Below are 18,897 nucleotides of genomic sequence, written 5' to 3' on the forward strand. Positions count from 1 at the left end.
GGCACAAGCAAGGATCAGACAGACCTTCTGGATCCCAAAGAGCATCGGGTTGGCTTATAAATGCCACTCGTAAGATCCAGAGGTGCCCATTGCCAGATCCATGGAAGCAGAGAAGAGTTGATAGCGTTCATCAAATTTTCTCCAATGCTCTACAGAGTGGGTGCTCCAAAGATACCGGTTGGGTCAATGGATGGGTACAGATGTGCTGGAAGTTCATTGTTAGCCTGGGATGCAGGGAGCCTCCAATGATGGAAGAATCTGGGGAAGAAGTCAGAAGGAAACTGCAGCCCAGCAAATATCACCTTATGTTAAAAGCTCCACACCGGCTGGGGTAAAGCGGTCCAGAGGTCCCCCCTTGGATTAGGTGGGACCCGCCAGACTGCCAGCCTGGTTCATTAGTGGCCTGACATCACACATCTGCAATGGGGTAATTTTTATATTAACTACTACCTCCCGCCATAATGAGTGCTCATAACTATGTTTTATATAAAGTCGACCATGCATTTGCACAGAGCCCATAAAGGGGCAGTGATTATGAACTATGCCGGGAGTCTGTGGGGCACCCACCATCCCCTACCAAGTCCAGACCCTTCCTGTGCGATGCATTTAAGTGACAAAGGATGGGTAGATTGGGAGAGGTGGGAGCTGTGAGTAAAGAATTCCTGGCAGGCCAGGAGGGGTTTCTGGGATGTGTCCCTCTCCTAAAACACCCTGGTACCAACCTATTAGTATTCAAGATAGACTCGGTGCTTGATGAAAACATTAGGTCTAGAAGAGGGCCACTTAAAAAAAATTTTTTTCCCCTTAACTTTCCTATTGCTCTCTTACGATTATATATAAGTGTATAAACATGCAGTACTTTATTCTGATTTGTTGAATTTTGTTTTAGAAAGGAGCCCCTCTCCTTGCGTCTGCGCTTAGTTGATGGGACAATTACGGATCTCAGAGGACTGGCCTAAGGTCTGAATCCACAGACTTGGCTTCCGTTGTAACTTCCACACTTACCAGCTGTGTCACCACACACGTTACCACCCTGGGCCTCAGTTTCCTCTTTCACAAAGTGGGATCACCAGACCTGGCAGTTTGGGCAGGGGTGTTTTGAGGATGAGAGCATAACACCATGTACTGAGATTTGTTAGTTTCAGCTCCATTCGCTATGTCAATTCATTCAAACCTCTCGACAACCCTTGTGGTGGGTGCTAATGACACTTCCAGTTTTAAAATGCAGAAACTGAGAAGATAGGAGGCTCCGAAGTTAGGACGTTCACTCCGAAGTTAGGAGGTCATGGAGCTGGTTGATGGAGCCAAACTCCAAGCCTGGGAGTCCGACTCCACAGCAGAACCCAGCACAGTGCCTGGAGCAAACACTGGAAAAATACTTAAAAAAAATTTTTTTTAATGTTTATTTATTTTTGAGAGAGAGAGAGAGAGAGAGAGAGAGAAAGAGAGAGCAAGTGGGGGAGGGACAAAGAGAGAGGGAGACACAGAATCTGCAGCGAGTTCCAGGCTCTGAGCTTCAGCACAGATCCTGATGTGGGGCTCGAACTCAAGAACTGCGAGATCATGACCTGAGCCAAAGTCAGCCGCTTAACCCACTTGGCCACCCAGGTGCCCCTTTAAACACTGGAAAAACAAATGACAGTTCTTAGGATTGTTTTGGCCAGCTTCAGGCCAACTCCATGTACAAATCTTTATTACCATCATCAGAACTTGGATGGGATTCCAGGTCCTTCTTAAAGGGGATGGAGACACCCTGAGGGACCTTGACAAGGTAGAGCTAGAGCTGCCTGGTGCCCCCAGAGGGTTGGTCCCTGGGCCACTGATGGAACAGATAAGGGGACAGACTGAGGGCAAGACTGCCCCGGGAGTGAGGCAAAGACAAGGATGTCAGGAAAAGGACACAGGGTAGAAGACCAGAAATCTGGCCTCTGGCCTCTGACCGTTGCTTGCCTACCATGGCACCCTGAACAACATTAGCTGCCCTCAAATGGATGGTAGGGGCTGTCGGGGCTGGCTCTGGGCCCAGATGTAAGGAGTGAAACAAACGCAGGGTGGAGAAGTCCAGGATGCTCATACTGAATTATGACTTAGACTGAGCGGGGGTCATGGACTCCCTATTGCTGAGTTTTCTTCCTAGAGGTCAGCCATCTTGTTTGGATGGTCCAGCATCCTTGCCCCGAAGCAGCCAGAAGCTCAAATGTGGAGACCTTGGTAGATGGGGTCAGGGAGCTGGAACCCTGGCCAGCCCACCAAGGATCTGTAGCATAGCCCAGCACATTTATGACTTCTTCTGGCCTCAGTTTTTCCCATCTGAGAAACGAGAGTGTGGATAAAACAAACTGTAATGGCTCTAACATCTTGAAAATGTCACATCCTGAAACCTGACTTCACCCACAGCCTAATACTAATATCCCTGGGGCTGAGTGATTTCATTTAGGTCAAATGATTTCCCTGCACATAAACAGGAGAGAAACAAAGGACCCCTTTCTCCAAGTTGTTAGCTCTCACACAGAGGCTCACACATACTCACACACATGCACATACGCCCTCATAATGCTTAGACAGCCCGGGCGGGGCCCCGACCCCAGTTGTGCACAAAGGCACACACACACAGACTTTCAGAGGCACAAACACCTGGACTCTCTAAGCTGCTCCTTCCCCCACCCCACTCTTGCTTGCTCCCGGCCCCCCCCACCCGTTTCAACACCCCTGCTGGGAAGCTGAGGCCCTGGTGACTCTGTGAGCTACCTAACCTGATAGACTGGTGCCACCCAATGGTCAGGATCAGAAATGCATCCTTCGTTCCAAGAATCAAAAGGGATTGGAAAGGTCCGGGTCACTGGGTCCATCCCTCTCCTAACAAGACTGTATCCAGAGCTGCCATAGACAGACGAGGCTTCCATGGTCTTTAAAACCTTTCTAACAATGGTTTCCTCACATTATACCCCTATTTTTTCCCCCAAAGATCAGGAGATTGCCATTGACACTCTGGGTAACCTTGCCCTAGAGCTTAAAAATTATTAAGCGCAAACTATGTGTTCAGCACCATTCTAGAAGCTTTAATGCTCACAACAGCTGTCTTTTCAGGGCATATATTACTGTTTTCATTGTGAAGAGCTGCAACCAAGAAGGAAGGGCACTAAGATAATACTCTAGCTCTAATTCAGCAGCCTCTTAGCCATCCTGGACCTCAGTTTTGTCATTTGTATATGATTGGTTCCATTCATTCATTCATTCATTCCATGATCATTGATTGAGATCAATTATGGACTAGGATATGTGTTTGTGGATGATATTCAGCAAGTACCCATGTGTGGCCTTTGCCCTTAAGAGGTCCCAGTCTTCTGGAATCAGTGACAACTTATATCCTCCTAAGTCCCTGACTTTATAACCTTAGTGGCTCTTTTTTGCCAAATTGGACAAAGACCCTAAGGAGAGGCCAAGGGGAGGAGCATAAACAAGCTATAGCCCAGAGTGACAAGGTACCCAGGCCGTAGAGCAGGAGGGAGATCCGTGTCCTTGTCCAAGAGTCCCCTGATAGTCTGGGACTGGTGAATCTGAAAGTGCCTTAAACCTGCCAAGGGCCCAGACCCACTTGAGAAAGGAGGAGAAGGAACTGTGGTTATCCGGCTTCAGAGTAGGTGCCCTTTGTGCCACACCAGAGGCTTCTGAGAGTACACCAGACAGGTTGGAGCCCGAAGAGGGGAAGCACGTCAGAAGCCGGAAGATGAACTGATGGAACAAAGCTTTAATAATAACTGTGCTTACTATAGCATCTGTCTCCACTATTCTCTCATAGATTCACACTGCCCCAGACCCACTCCTTTGCCGCCTAATCCACCTCCCCCAGTTTACCAGTTCTTAACCTTCACTCTTGCTCTTTGTAAGTAATAGCATAATAGAACCCTAGAATGTCAAGCACTGAAAGAAATCATCAAGTCTAACCTTTGTGAATGAGGAAAATAGCACCAGAGAGGGTTAGAACTTGCCCAAGATCACACAGTCAATGAACAGTATGGTTGGGCCTAGAGTTCAGGTGTTAAGACTTTCTAGTGTGAAGTCTTTTTCCTCCTTTTCCCTCTTCATTTCCACTCACATGTATTTAGACATTGATGAGAGCCTTCTACAATTCTGAAACATCTCTTTATCTTTCCTCTCTTCTTAACTTCCCTCATTCAACCATACTGGATCACAAGCCTCTTGAAGATAGAAAATGTCTTTCCTTTGGGGCACCTGGGCGGCTCAGTCAATTGAGTATCCAACTCTTGATTTCAGCTCAGATCATGATCTCACGGTCCCTGAGTTCGAGCCCCATGTCCATCGGGCTCTGCACTGACAGTGCGGAGCCTGCTTGGAATTCTCTGTCTCCCTCTCTCTCTGTCCCTCCCCTGCTCACTCTCTGTCTCTGTGGCAAAATAAAGAAAGAAACATTAAAAAAAATCTCTTTCCTATTTCCAAAACCTTAATACTTAGCACAATGATTAGCATGTAAATGCTTAAGATTGGATGAATAGATGGATGGGAGGAAAGAAGGAAGGAAGGAAGGAAGGAAGGAAGGAAGGAAGGAAGAGAGGGAGGGAGGATAAATAGAAGAATGGGTGAGTGAAGTGTTTTACGTAGAATTTCTGCAGTCACCTCTTACCTGGTCTCCCTGTCTCCAATTTCCCCACAATCTGGGATACCCTTTACAGTGGTATTAGAATAGCCCTTTTATAAAAATTAAAAAAAAAAACCAGAATATTTCTATTTATTGTGCAAAAGCATTTGAAGACTTTCCTATCATCTAATGAATAAGTCAAGACCAGTTATCTTACAATACAGTATAAATGAGTCTTTCATCTATCACACCATCCTCATAGGTGATTAACCACATAAGCACATATACATCACACCCCCGAAACTCTAAAAACACTTAACAAGTCGTCGTTCCATAAGGGAAGCATGCATAGCCTAATTTCCAGGACTTTGTACCATTCCCATATTCTCAGATTCCTTTCCTGTCAGTAATAGAATCTGTTAAAATCGTAACCAACCTTCAAAACCCGATTCAAATGCCACCTCCACGAAGTCTTCCTTAATTCCCTTGATGAAATTGCTATACTCGGAGCATGTGTTCCTTCAGACTTTGGTAAGCATGGTACACCTCATTCTGCCCCTCTTAAAATGACCTTTCAAGACCTTTATAGTGGACATTGTAGTTGGTGGTTTTTATGTCCATTGCTCCCAACAGACTCTTGGCCACGGGTCTGAGGATCTGACACAAAGTAAGCGCTTATCTGGCATTTGTTGAATGGACCTTCTTCTCACTACGCCATATGCTCCAATTGTCCCTGAGGGGGCAGTTATATTTTATTCTAAAACCACTTAAGTTATTTCCTATGCCATTATAAGCAGGAGCTCTACAGGAGCAGAACACAGTGTCTCCGAAGAGCCACAGCTCTAGGGCAGGGACAGAGCAGGATTAGAGAGCTGAAAGTATTGTGGAAGCAAAAACCGATCTCTTAGGAAGGAGGTGTGTCCAGGGAAAAGAACTGAATTCCACTGGTGGAAGACCTGAGGAGTCAAATCTTGTCTCAACCTGGAATTTTGTCCACAATAAGAGCTAAAAAGCCATGGGTCAGCCTGCCTCAGGAGTTAGTGAGCCCTCTGGTCCTGCAAGTATCAATGTAGTGGCCCTGGATGACCACGGAGGACAAATATGAGGATATGGGATATTGTATAGGGGACTATAGCATAGGGAGTAAAGCCAGACGACGTGACTTGTAAGGTCACCTCCAGCACCGAGAATCTGGGATTCTATCACACCTTCCGAGAGTGGCCCGACCAAAATTACCAAAGGCTCGGATTGACTTCTATTGCTCTTTCCCACCCTTAATTTCAGAGCTCACCTTGACCCTCCGAGAACTGCCATAACAGAGTTTCCAGGAGTAGGAGAGCCTCCTCTTGATGCCCCTGGAATATCCCTTCAGCTGACCCTGTGCCTTGGTGGATGGTTCTCATATCCACTGATAACTCAAGCGGCGCTGGTGGGATTGGGACCCAGGTGCCCACACAGTGACCCACTCACTAATGCCGCTTTCCTTGGTCTCTCTCCTTTCTTTGTCACCCACTCCCTCGCTGCTTCCTGGAATCACTTTCTAAATAGTCTACTTGTACCCAAATCTTTGTCTCGGCGCCTATATTGAGGGATACAACTCATCCTGGCGAGGGGCTAAACCACAGACTTTGTGGTTTACTCAGCTTTGGATAGAAAACCCAGTTCGGTGACCTTGAAAAAGATAATAAACCTCTCTGAACCTACTTCAACGTGTAAAAAAAGTTGGCTAAGACCTGCTTCCAAATTTCATAATGTTGTGTGTGACACAGCTGTCTGTCGTTGCATTCACTGGGTGCTTACTATGTGCTAAGATAAATAAATGCCACATATATAATCTCTAATCACTAACCTTCCCACCAAACTAAAAGTACAATAGAGATTTTAGTGGGATGATGGTGCCTCCCCCCCAAAAAAAGATATGCCTCTGGAACCTGTGATCTTATTTTGAAAAAGGGTCTTTCAGATGTAATTAAGTTAATGATCTTGAGATGAGAACATCCTGGATTACCCAGGTGGACCCTAAATTCAACGAAGAGTGTCCTTGTAAGAGACAGACTAGGAGAAGACACAGAGGAGAAGCATGAAGGCAGAGGCAGAGACTGGAGTGATGCATCCACAAGCCAAGGGATGCTTGGAGTCACCATAAGCTGGAAGAGATAAGGAAGGATTCTCCCCTCAAGCTTTTAGAGGGAGCTCAACCCTGTTGAAACCTTCATTTTGGGTGTTTGGCTTCTAGAACTGTGAGGGAATACCTTTCCTCTGTTTTAAGCCACCATGTTTGTCCTGAGAAACTAGTAGAATAGTATTTATTGTACTTGTTTCACAGATAAGAAAACAGAGGCTTACCAAAAAAGTGGCCTACCCACAGTCACCCAGCCAAATATGGCAGAGCTGGGATTTGAACCCCAGCCTATCTGACCGCACGGTGGCCCCTCTTACCACCATATCCAGGGAAATAAGTTGTGCAATGTGCCTAGGACCATGATTACAGATGCCCAGAGACTGTTACTTTCCTCACTCTCAACTTTTCCTTCCTGTTGCCCATGCTACCCACTGCCCATTGCTAGGCAGTCAAGAGTTAATCAGATAATCCAGTTCCTGCGAATCCATGAGCTCTCCTGGAGAGGGTTCCACCTGGGATACAATTACACACACATCCAGAAGGTCTTTAAGAATCAACTTGTCTGGTAAGCATTTCAGCTCCACGGCAGCCAGTGGAAAAGATAGATTGGGGCCTGTGCCTTGAGTTAATGTCAGTCTGAACTGAAGATGTGCCAGCATCATCAGAATAGATTCTTTAATTAACCTGCTAATCCTGTCAGGGATTGGGTTCGCTCTCTTCTTCCAGAAGTATGTTAGGTGTCTCTTCTTTCACCACTTTGTCATTGCTCTATTTTAGATTCAAAGTGCTCTTTAAGCTATGCTTTAGAAGGCTCTCTGTCCTCCACATCAACTGCTGTTGACAAAGTGGCCCCTCAAGCAGCATCTTTTTTTTTTTAATTTTTTTGAATGTTTATTTATTTTGAGAGAGAGAGAGAGAAAGAGGCAGAGCACAAGCAGGGGAGGGGCAGACAGAGAGGGAGACACAGAATCTGAAGCAGGCTGCAGGCTCTGAGCTGTCAGCACAGAGCCCGACGTGGGGCTCGAACTCACAGACTGTGAGATCATGACCCGAGCCGAAGTCGGACGCTCAACCGACTGAGCCACCCAGGCGCCCCTCAAGCAGCATCTTGTTGCTTTCCCGCCACACCTCTCTCCACAGGGTCTTCAAGAAGCAAGACGTCAGCAACTGTCAGGCAAGAAATACATTTTGAGCAACTATTTTGTGCTTGGCCCTGATCTATGTGTGGCAGAAGACCGGGGAGTGACACCCAAGTCCTGCCTTCAGGCACTTGCCTTCAGAAAGGGAGAAAATAAAGCAGGTGACTGTGGTGTTTCCCAGTCTTTTTATTTGATAGCAGGCGTAGAAAGTGGTAATAAGTTGAAGGGAGAACTTAGATTCACAAAGCTGCTAGTGGTCAGAGGCGATCAGCCCACAAGTCACCCCCCAAGATGAGGGGACCAGTATTCCCCACTTTCCCTGTGCCTTGTGGGAAGGTATGCTGGTAGAAAATTATAGCTTTCATCTTTGCTCATTGCAGGATGACAACATCCCACCAGTTGAATGTGGATTCTGCAGTTAACCTTCAACGTTGTCAGTTCTTCCTCAATTTGTCAGAGATGTGATATTAACAAGGAACATTTCTTTAGCTACAACTTTTTCTGTGCCGCTCCCCCCAGGTTTTTCTCTTTATAATTTCAGATCCAGCTACCTCTAAACTTCTAGACTGGGCTCACGGGAAACAGAACAAATGGGCAAGGAACAAGTTATCAACAGGAAAATTCAGAAACAATTGATAAATGTTTAGTTCAACAGCTTCTGTTGGTTCTTGTTTTGCCTGAAGACATGGCGGGGGTGTGGGGGGGGGTTGTTTTTACAGTTTGTTTTCCGGTATTTGCATTTTGAAAGATGATCTTTCAAAAATCTGTAGAAAGGGCCCCAAATCCAGGCATTCTGCAACCTGAGCAGTTTTTGAAATTCACCGAAACAAAGTAAGAATAAATCTGTCCCCCACAAAAGTACAAATAAGATGCTCCAGAGATGATAAAATTCCTCTGTGCGACAAAGAAATGATGTTTCCTCTTAAAAGTTATCCTTAGTTGTACTCCATATCACCCTGTTGCTTTTATCTACATAGTAGAGTGTGTTGGGGGAGAGGAAGCCCGTGAGACAAACCAGAATCACGTGTGATGTATTGAGAAGAACATGCCAGGACCTCAGTGGTTTCCTGCCAGAGACGTACGCTTGAATCTAATCATGAGGAAACATCAGGCAAACTCAAAGTAAGGGACAGTCTACAAAACAGAAGGCTTACACTCTTAAGAATATGTCAACATCTTCAGACTAGGAAATCTTTCCAGATAAAAGGACACTAAAGACTCATGAAAATTAAATGCAACCTGTAGTCCTGAACTGGATCCGGATCCAAGGGGGAAGAAAAGTGCTATAAGAGACATTGTCCTGATAATTGGCAAATTTTAATAGTTTCTACAGATTAATATCAATATAAAATTTCTTGATTTTGATAATTGTACTGCAATTACATAAGGAAAAACCCTCGTTCTTAGGAAAAGCACACTGAAATACTTTAGACAGATGGATAGATAATGGATTATGGGAAAACGTGGCAATCGTTAACAATCAGCAACCCGGGTGTTTGGTATATGGGAGTTCTTTCAAAATTATTGAGACTTTTCTGTAATTTATAAGGACACCAGCTACGTTGGGTTTGAGCCCACCCTAATGACACCATTTTAACTCGATTACATCTATAAAGACTCTCTCCAAATAAAGTCACATTCTGAAGTATTATGAATTAGGATTTTAAAATAAGAAGCGGGGGGCACACAATTCAACCCAGAACACCCACCTGTGAATTTGGAGTCCTGGACTCCGTTATTTCTATGAGTCCTTATGACATTAACGTTTTACATTTCCAGAAGTCCAAGACTCCCAATGTCCAATCAATGCTTATTGGCTGGCCAGGACTCAACTCCAACCCATTACAAAGATACAGAATTTCACATTCCCAAGCCTACAATGAGAAAATAAATCAAACTTGGGAGAACACACATTAGCAGTCCATCTCTACCATCTTCTGAGTTTTCCAAGTAGTATGAAGGTAATGTTGAACAAGACCTTGGGGCCTGATAGCTACCACAGTCTTCCTAGTATATTTCCTGTGGCTGATGGTTGAAAGATTGGTAAATCCTTCCAATCATTTTTTGCACAAAAAATTACCAAGTGCCTACTATGAGTCAGGCACTATATGAGTGCTGCAGCGAAGGTGAACAACATTCCATGCATGTTAGCATGGGTGCTAGCATACTAGCATGGGTGCTGCATGCTAGCAAGGGTGAAAGACAGTCATGCTTGTGGCCAACTAGATCCTTCTGTTGGGATGCAATGGAGAGGAAGAGAGAGGAGGATACTGAGAGACAATCACTTCAACACGAGGCTATTCCACTCACAAGGTGTGCCCTGTAGGGAGCTTGAAATGGGAAATTGCTGGGAACCTACTACTCCCTCGATGAGCTCAGTTCCCATGGCTTCTAATAATGGAGTTTCTCAACTTTCTTGAGCGGCATTGTGTATAACTTTCAAGGATAATTTTGACTGAAATTGTTGCCTTACACTTTGGAACTGTACATGCCCACTCCCTAAGGTACAATCACTGAATGTGCTCAGTTTACAGAGCTGTGATCAATCACCAAGTTTGGTGGTTAAGAGTGAGAGAGAGAGAAAGTGGACAATTTACAAGAAAGACATAGCAAACTAATAAACTCTCCTTTCTGTTCCTCAATCCCACAAACTATTCCTGTTTGTTTGTTTGTTTGTTTGTAAAGGAAGCAAAGACCCCATGCTTAGAGTAGAAGCTCCAGATTCGGTACTGAAGGACGTGACATCCCCAACAACAAATTACAAGGTGTATGAAATGTAAGTCTAACTGTAAAGTCATAAAGTTTGGACTAAAATAAAGTCCAGACTTATGTCTCAAAGGCATAAGGGTTGTGCCCCAATTCTGAATCCACCATAGGCCCTTGATTAAAATCTGTTGGTTAAAAAAATTACCTTTCATTATGATGCATTTCCTCATTTTTCTTCCATATTGAGAGTGACAATTTCCATTTGTGATGATCAGCCACAACATGGATGCAAATGTGCTAAGGAAAATTAGGTGTATGAGAGCGAATGTCTTATAAAAGACCATTTTACATCCTAACCCAGCAAGCGGAGAATTACTCCTGCTCTCTGTACTATATGCAAATGCTCAGATTATAGCTAATTATATTGTTGCAAAGCAGAGCCAAGAAACTGCTACAATACTTCTAGTCTCCTTGGGGAACACGCCATGAAAAGAACTTTTTTTTCCTCCTTTGTAAATTACACTATGATATAATTGGGTCTCACTGTTCATGTAACACCCCGCTCAGGGATAGCGCAAGAAAAACGAACAATGTCTTACTAAGTCCCTGTTAAGATCATTAAATGTAGATCATAACACACTAGCAGGCGCCCCAATCTTAATGTGTCACAGTAACAAAACCGGGAAAAGAAGAAGTGACAAGTTGCGTCATATTATTTTTCTCTTACAATGGAGTTTAAGGTAATAAAGTGTTAATGAATTCGGCCCGGCGTAGTTGGCATTGTGAGAGAACTTCTTTTTATTTTTTACTACATTGTAGGAAAAATTGTCATATTCTGTTAGGCAGCTGTTTAGAGAAAAGCTTTGACAGTGTATAATTGACTCTATTTTTACTGCATTTTCATACGGCATTGTTAGAATTATATACTGTACTGGGTTCTGCTTTTCAGTTTTACACACTGAGAAATTTTCCCCTTAGACAATTTTTCGCTGGGGATGAAAGAGAGCCCAGCTAGCCAGTTAGAAGTGGCACATCCCAATTTTCTCCCATTGGACACCTTTTTAGGGAGTTACTGAATTATTGTCGGAATGCTTTCCAAGAGAAGGGACCGCTAAGATCGACCCCTTCAGCCTACAGCTGGAGGAATATAGAAGTACGTTTCTAAAATCACACACACACACACACACACACACACACACAGTGCACCAAAGTGGTAACCGTAGTTCCTGGACATTTTCTCTAGGAAATAAGAATCTGAGAAGTGTGGGTGATTTTTCCTGTATGTACGTATGTATTTTTGTCAAGGGCCTCTTTCTCCTGGGGAAGGGCATTCACTAAGGCAGCCCTCATTCCTACCACGGTGTGTTTTCTCTACGCCAGGCTGATTAGGTGCTGCAGACACACTTGATGACTACTTCATTCCCATGTTAAAGTTTAAATGACTACTTCATTGTGTATTTTAAAGTTTAGTTTTATTTCTGATTCGATTCAAGTCAGCGTGGATTCTAAGATATGTGTCTCCCTTCCCCCTACCTCCGACTATAGCAATGTAGCATTTCCTCCCAGGTGAGAGGAACAGTGATAGAAGAAATAGTGGACAGTCAGGACAGCAGGAGCAGGGGCGCACACATCAGGAAGGACAGTGACTGCAGACTTCTTGTGCTGCTGTCCTAGCATGTCCTGGCTGGACATCAGGCCAAGTTAAGACTGTGACCTTTTGGAGTCAGAAAGCCCCGCGTTTTAATCTTGGTCCCATCGTATCCCAACTGTGTGACCTCAGGCCAGCTCATCTCTTAAAGCCCTTTCAAAGGGTACCGACCACTGAAACACTCACTGGGGTATTATAAAGATTAAATGAGATAATGCATTTATAAAGCACTTAGCAACACACCCAACACATGGTGAGTATTCAATAAGTGATTGCTATGGCTGTTATGATCCATGACAGACAAGGACCCAGTGCATTATTTTTTTTATATATAAAATGGGGACATTAATACTCTGGTCTTGACAAACTGTAAATTGATTCTCTGACTCTCCCAGCCCCACCCCCCATTTGTGCACCTTCCCCCTTGTCTATTCATATTTTTCTGTGCACTTGTGGTTACTGCCAAATGAGTAGAGCAAAATGGGAACTCAATTGAATTGAAAATACATACGTCAGTGTCGCAACGTGAGAAAGGTGCCATCGTTGGGCCATCACTTCCCATCACACACACACACACACACACACACACAGCCCCCACAAGTGCCTGAATTGTTCTGTGGGTCTTCAATGAAAAAACACCACTATTTCTCAGTGTAGGGGTGATCATGTGTGGAAATAAAATGATTGCCTTTCTTTTTTTAAGTTTATTTATTTGTTTTGAGGGACAGAGAGAATGCAAGCCAGGGAGGGGTGGAGAGAGAGAGGGAGACAATGAGAGAATCCCAAGCAGGCTCCGCACCGTCAGCAGTGTGGAGCCACACATGGGGCTTGAACTCATGAATGTGAGATCATGACCTGAGCTGAAATCAAGAGTTGGATGCTTAACTGACTGAGCTACCCAGGCATCCCGCATGATTGTCTTTCTAACAGCGATAATAATAGCTACAACTTACATAGCACTGTTATGTGCTTTTTATTTTTTTTTTATTTTTTTTTTCAACGTTTATTTATTTTGGGGACAGAGAGAGACAGAGCATGAACGGGGGAGGGGCAGAGAGAGAGGGAGACACAGAATCGGAAACAGGCTCCAGGCTCCGAGCCGTCAGCCCAGAGCCTGACGCGGGGCTCGAACTCACAGACCGCGAGATCGTGACCTGGCTGAAGTCGGACGCTTAACTGACTGCGCCACCCAGGCGCCCCTGTTATGTGCTTTTTATATGAATTAATGGATTTACCACGCATGGCAACCCTACAAGATAGGCAGTATCATGATACCTATTTTACCGATGAAGAAATTGAGGCACAGAGAGGTTAGCCTGCTTGCCCATAAACACACAGGAAGTAAGGGACTGAGCTGGGATTCACACCCAAAAAAATTGGCTTCAGGGACCATACTTACACCGTTCTGTTATGATCTAACATCTACCACTTATCTAGCATTTCCTCTGCCAGGAACTCTGTGTTTATGGTACCACACTCGCCCACCCTTACTCAATATCATAGATGGGTTAGAAATAGAACCCAGATTCCAATGTAGGCCCATCTAACCCCCAAAGTCATGGAACATACAAGCTCCCAAGAGAATCGTGACTTTTCAGGAAACTCCAGGCAATCCGACTCAAGTGCCACCTCCCTCAGACACGTTCCCATCCACACCTGCCTATGCTTGCCTCACCTTTTTGGGAACCCACGCAACACATAGCACCTGCGTATTCAGCGTTTGAGTTCCATAGTTGTGCCACATGAGTTACTTGAAGCTCCCTGAAGAAAAACGCATGTCACTTGAGAGCTAGTTTCCTATCTTTCCCTTCTTACAGTCCCAGAACATCTGGCACAGAGCTAGGCATATAATGGACACTCTCTCATACTGGTGAAGACTTTACATGAAATCTAAAGAATGGAGACACCACAAAAAAAGTTGGGGCAATTCTTGTGCCTAAAATTCTCACCCTCTGTCCATGCTCCAACCATCCTTTTAATAAGATGGAACCTCATCACTTTGTATCAACAGCAAACTCACAGAGCAGCAGACAATGTCCTCCTCAAAATAACTTCTAATGAGGAAGCAAGAGCAGAGTCAGAAGGCATCTCTGATGCAAGTTTCATGGTAATTTTATTAATAGATCCATCAAACCAGTATGTTATTACCTGACTTTAACTTCTGGGTTTGATTATAGTCAGGTCCAATTCTCTTTCAACAGACATGGCCTCTGCTTTTACCTTGGTACCGGTGCTCATGGACCAGTGGTCTCCCTGCCTTCGTCCATGACCTCTCCCTTCCATCCCGTCTATGGCAAAAACAAAAAGCTGTGTGATCACCAAATTCATTTCCTTTTCCTCTGGGCAACATAGATGGAGAACATTCCCAGGCTTTGTGGTTAGCTGGGACCATATGAGTGGGTTGTGACCAATGAAACGTACACCAACATCACACGTGGCAATTCCTATGGCCCTTAAAAATCCCCCACTTGGGATCTTTCACTATCCTCCCATGGGAGGTTCATGGTGCCCATATTCTGACGTTGAGAAATGGGATCACAAAATGGAAGACCCCAGGTTCCTGAGTCACCATTTGGGCAAGAGCTGCCTACCCTCATTGAACTGTGAAGAAAGAAAAAATAGAATTTTGATTGCATTATGTCACTGATGTTTTTTGGAGTTGTGTGTTAGTAGTCTCTTACACTCATACTCTCTCCATGATGGCAGATGAGTCAACCTCTAAAGGATCTCCAATAGTATCTCTTCCAGAAGTTACTAGGAGTTTTCAATCCCACATAGGAGAGTCTTCTAGCCAGAGACCACATCTTGTTCAGCTCTGAATCCCCAGTGCTGATCACAGGGCCTGATCCAGAATAAACCTCTTTATCCAGTAAATATTTGAGAGTGCCTGCTGCATACCTGATGTTCTTACAGGCACAGGGGAGACCAGGTGAACCAGACAAATGTCCTAGTTTCCCAGAGCTTGTATTCGAGTAGGAGACACAGACCGTAGCATACAAACAAAAAAATATCTTAATAAAATTTCAGATACTTATAAGTATTTTGAAGGAAATGAAATGAGGCAAGGTGTAGAGACTGGGCTGGAATGGAGGAGTTTGGTCCATAAGATGGTCTGAAAGAGGCTTCTCCAAGGACATGACATTTAAGACTTAAATTCATACATCTATACACTCATTTAACAAATGGTTCTTGAGCATTTAAAATGTGTTGCTTTCTATGCCAGGAACTAAAAATTGGTGGATGTTTGCTGAGTGTACTGCTGAATAAATTTAGCATGAAATCCAGTTCTTTAACTTGGCATTCATGACCTGGCTTCAAGTCACCTTCAACAAAGAAAGAAGATGAAGGCAATGAGAGGGGAGAAAACACCAAGGACGAAAGGCCAGAGTCAGAGACAGAAAAGGGAAACAAAGAGAGAGGGGACACAGATGGAGTGGCTTGACCGTGTGTCATTCCATTCTCTATGATCTTCTGCCCCTACAGCCCCAGATGACAGGATGCCTCCTGCGAGAACTGGAGGTCTCCATCTAGGATTGTGAGGCAGCTCTTGTCTCATCCGACTCAGTGAAGGCACCTGGGATCCCATTCCAAATGACCCCTTTCATGCTAGACCAGCACGCTCAGCAAAGGGTTCCATAGACCCACCCATCCCTTGGGTCCAGATGTGCCCTCTTTACCTGACCACCTTCAGAGATCTCACTCCCTACACCCCTCATGTGTCTTCCAAGAACTGGCTGCTTCTGGATCCATCTTGAAACGTTACCAGAAGGCTTTTGCCCATAGCTACTAAACAGGAGGGGAAGCTCCCAGCAACCTTTGTTGAGGAAGTGAAATTCAGCCTTACCTTAGAGAAATTCTCAAACCTCCAGACAATGCTCAGGCTAAAGAGAAAGGAGTAGAGTCTGATGCCAGAGATGTTCATACCAAAGCTTCCTCTATGCCCTGTAGGGTCCCACTGGAAGCTATGGGCTATGACTCTTAGAGATATGACTTCTAAATTTCTGGATGACACACAAGCCATTCCAAAAACAATAGAAATATCCTGAAAATGCTATTGTGTGAGAGCATGCCCCAGCCTTTACTCTTAGAGTGAAATATTCCTCTCAGACCATGGATTACTACTCAACTCTCCTGTTATCCTTTCCTGCCTGAGACCTTGTGTTCCCACCACAGTAAACTTCCCAGAAGCTCCCTTTCCCCTCTCCCCTGGCTCCTGTTTTTGTTTTCTTGCACTCACTCCATTTCCAAGTATTTGAATAAACTGTCTCTCTTTTTGGAGAGTCTGCCTCAGATGCATTCTTTATCCAGTTGATTTTTCATCCTTATGGACACAACTCAGTATTTCTTCTTTTGAGAAAGTTTCTATAATCCCTCTAGGTCAAGGTTTCTCAATAGCAGCATTTGTAACATTTTGAGCCCCATTATTCTTTGGGGTTTTTTTTGGGGGGGGATATCTTTTACATCAGAGAACATTTAGTGGCATTTCCAGCCTCTCTCTTCTAGATGCCAATGGCAAACCATCACCTATGTGACAACCAAGTCTGTCTCCAGACCTTGTCAAATGTCCGCTGGGGGGTAAAATTGCCCCAGTTGAGAATCACTGTTCTTTTTGGAAAAGGATTGTCCTTCTCTATATCCCCATAACATAGGAAGCTGCCATGACATCCCTTCCCCATGTTAGCATTCATTATACTGGTTTGTCAGCAAATTGCCCCCCACCTGAGAGCCTAAAGGGAAGGATCTATACCAACATGTCACATATGCCTGGCACCTAGCAGTCTCTCAATGAATGTTTAGGAATTAATGAATGCATGAACCAGAGTGAGATCTGCAGGAACAGACTTGATGAAACTCACCTCCCCATACTTCCCAGTCTGAGCTGACAAGAACTAGCCGTTCTTCCTGATCCAGGTTCTCTCCCTGCTGGTCTCTCTGAGAAATTGGACTTCTATGACTATAGGCTACCTCTGGTCCAGTTTGGACCATTGTCTTCTACTAGCTTTCCAGTCACTAAGAAAGTCAAGGTTTTTAGTTTCTTTCTAGGACTTGCTGTCAAAGTTTAATTTGAGCTTAAAATTTTAGTCAGCCCCCTCCCCAACCCTACAATAACATAGTGTTGCTCCTGAAACTGCAGTTCCTTGAAAGAAGTTGCCCTGTTTTGTTTATTTTTGTATCTCTGCCCACACCCAGTTGCCAAGCACTGTCTCCTGTGCGTGCAGAAGCATGTGAGAGGTCAGCAGGGCAATATCTGCTGAGTGCATGGCAAGTATGTGCCACTCTAAATTCTAGAAGGGCAAGAACTCTGTCTGCCCTGCAGTGAACCCCCAAAACTCTTAGCACACCGAATAGATGGATGGGTAAATGAATGGTTGGTTGGATGAAGCGTTGTTCTAAGGGTTTCACACATGTGGTTTCATTTAATCCTCATGAAAAACCCATGAGTTAGGTATGACAGCCCTTTGTAAATCAAATGAGAAAAACTGGTGCTCAGAGTGATCACTCCCTGCTACTAAATCAGGTAACTAAAAAATTATGGACCCAGAGCCAAATTTAGGTCTGCTTGACTACAAAATCCATACTTTAAATGTGTGCCAAATGAATTGAGCTGCACCAAACTTTCCAGGACTAATGATACCTGGTCGTCTTGACTGGATTCAAGGCCTCCGGCATCTTCACAAAGGTCCTCCTGGGTTATGAGACACTTCAGGACAACTGGAGCATAGCAAGTCTTTCTCGAAGGGTGTTTTCATGTTTGGGTTGCTGCCAAACTAATTATACCCCGGAAGGGAGGACAGAGTCAACAATTGGAAGCATGCTTAAAGAGAGAGCTCAACAGGCTTGATTTGGAAGACAGGATAGGGAGAGGACTTGGAACACAGAGTCGAAGCCAAAGGATCTGGAGAAGACACCACTCTGGGGGCCACAATACCTGACTTCACATCTCTGCAGAGAAGTCCCACAGAAGAAGGTTTGGACACGTTTTGTATTGAGCCAAGAGACTAACAAAGATCAAAAGATATGGGTCGAGGATCAGGAATAATAAAAAGCTCCTTATAGTTAACAGTGAGGAGGGAGGGGGGAAAGAGGGAAGGAGGAAGAGGAGGGAGGGACAGGAAGGAAGGAGACAAAAGGAAGGAGAAAGGGATGAGGGGGAGAAAAGGGAGGAAGGAAGGAAGGAAGGAAGGAAGGAAGGAAGGAAGGAAGGGAGGAAGGGAGGAAGGGAGGGAGGGAGGAAGGAAGGAAGGGAGGAAGGGAGGAAGGGAGGGAGGGAGGAAGGAAGGAAGGAAGGGAAAGGGAGGAGAGGAGAGCTATCCTGGGTGGGTCTCTATTCCCTGAACCCTATCAAGCCTGACTAGAACAACTTCCTGGAAGGCTAATAGGTGCTCAACATAAAGTAGCTATTATTACAGTCATTACAATTAATATTTACCCAGAGAATTTGAGCATAGGGGTGGGTTGGACCAGCTGATCTTTAAAATTCCTTTGAGCCCCAGGCTCTCACTCAGAGAGCCCCCAAGTGTAATGCTTCCCTTCTTTGTAGTGATCTTGCCGTCTCGGCTCCACTGCCCTTCACTGCTGTCTCTTCAATCTTTCCACCTCACCAATTCAAAATACTTTCCTAACACATGACAATAACGTGAAAATAGCAAAAATCAAGTCCCAAGTTTCTGTCAAACCACCTAAT

Source organism: Herpailurus yagouaroundi, unplaced genomic scaffold (genome assembly GCF_014898765.1).
Source record: "Herpailurus yagouaroundi ecotype Mexico unplaced genomic scaffold, PumYag 187, whole genome shotgun sequence".
Classification (NCBI taxonomy): Eukaryota; Metazoa; Chordata; class Mammalia; order Carnivora; family Felidae; genus Herpailurus; species Herpailurus yagouaroundi.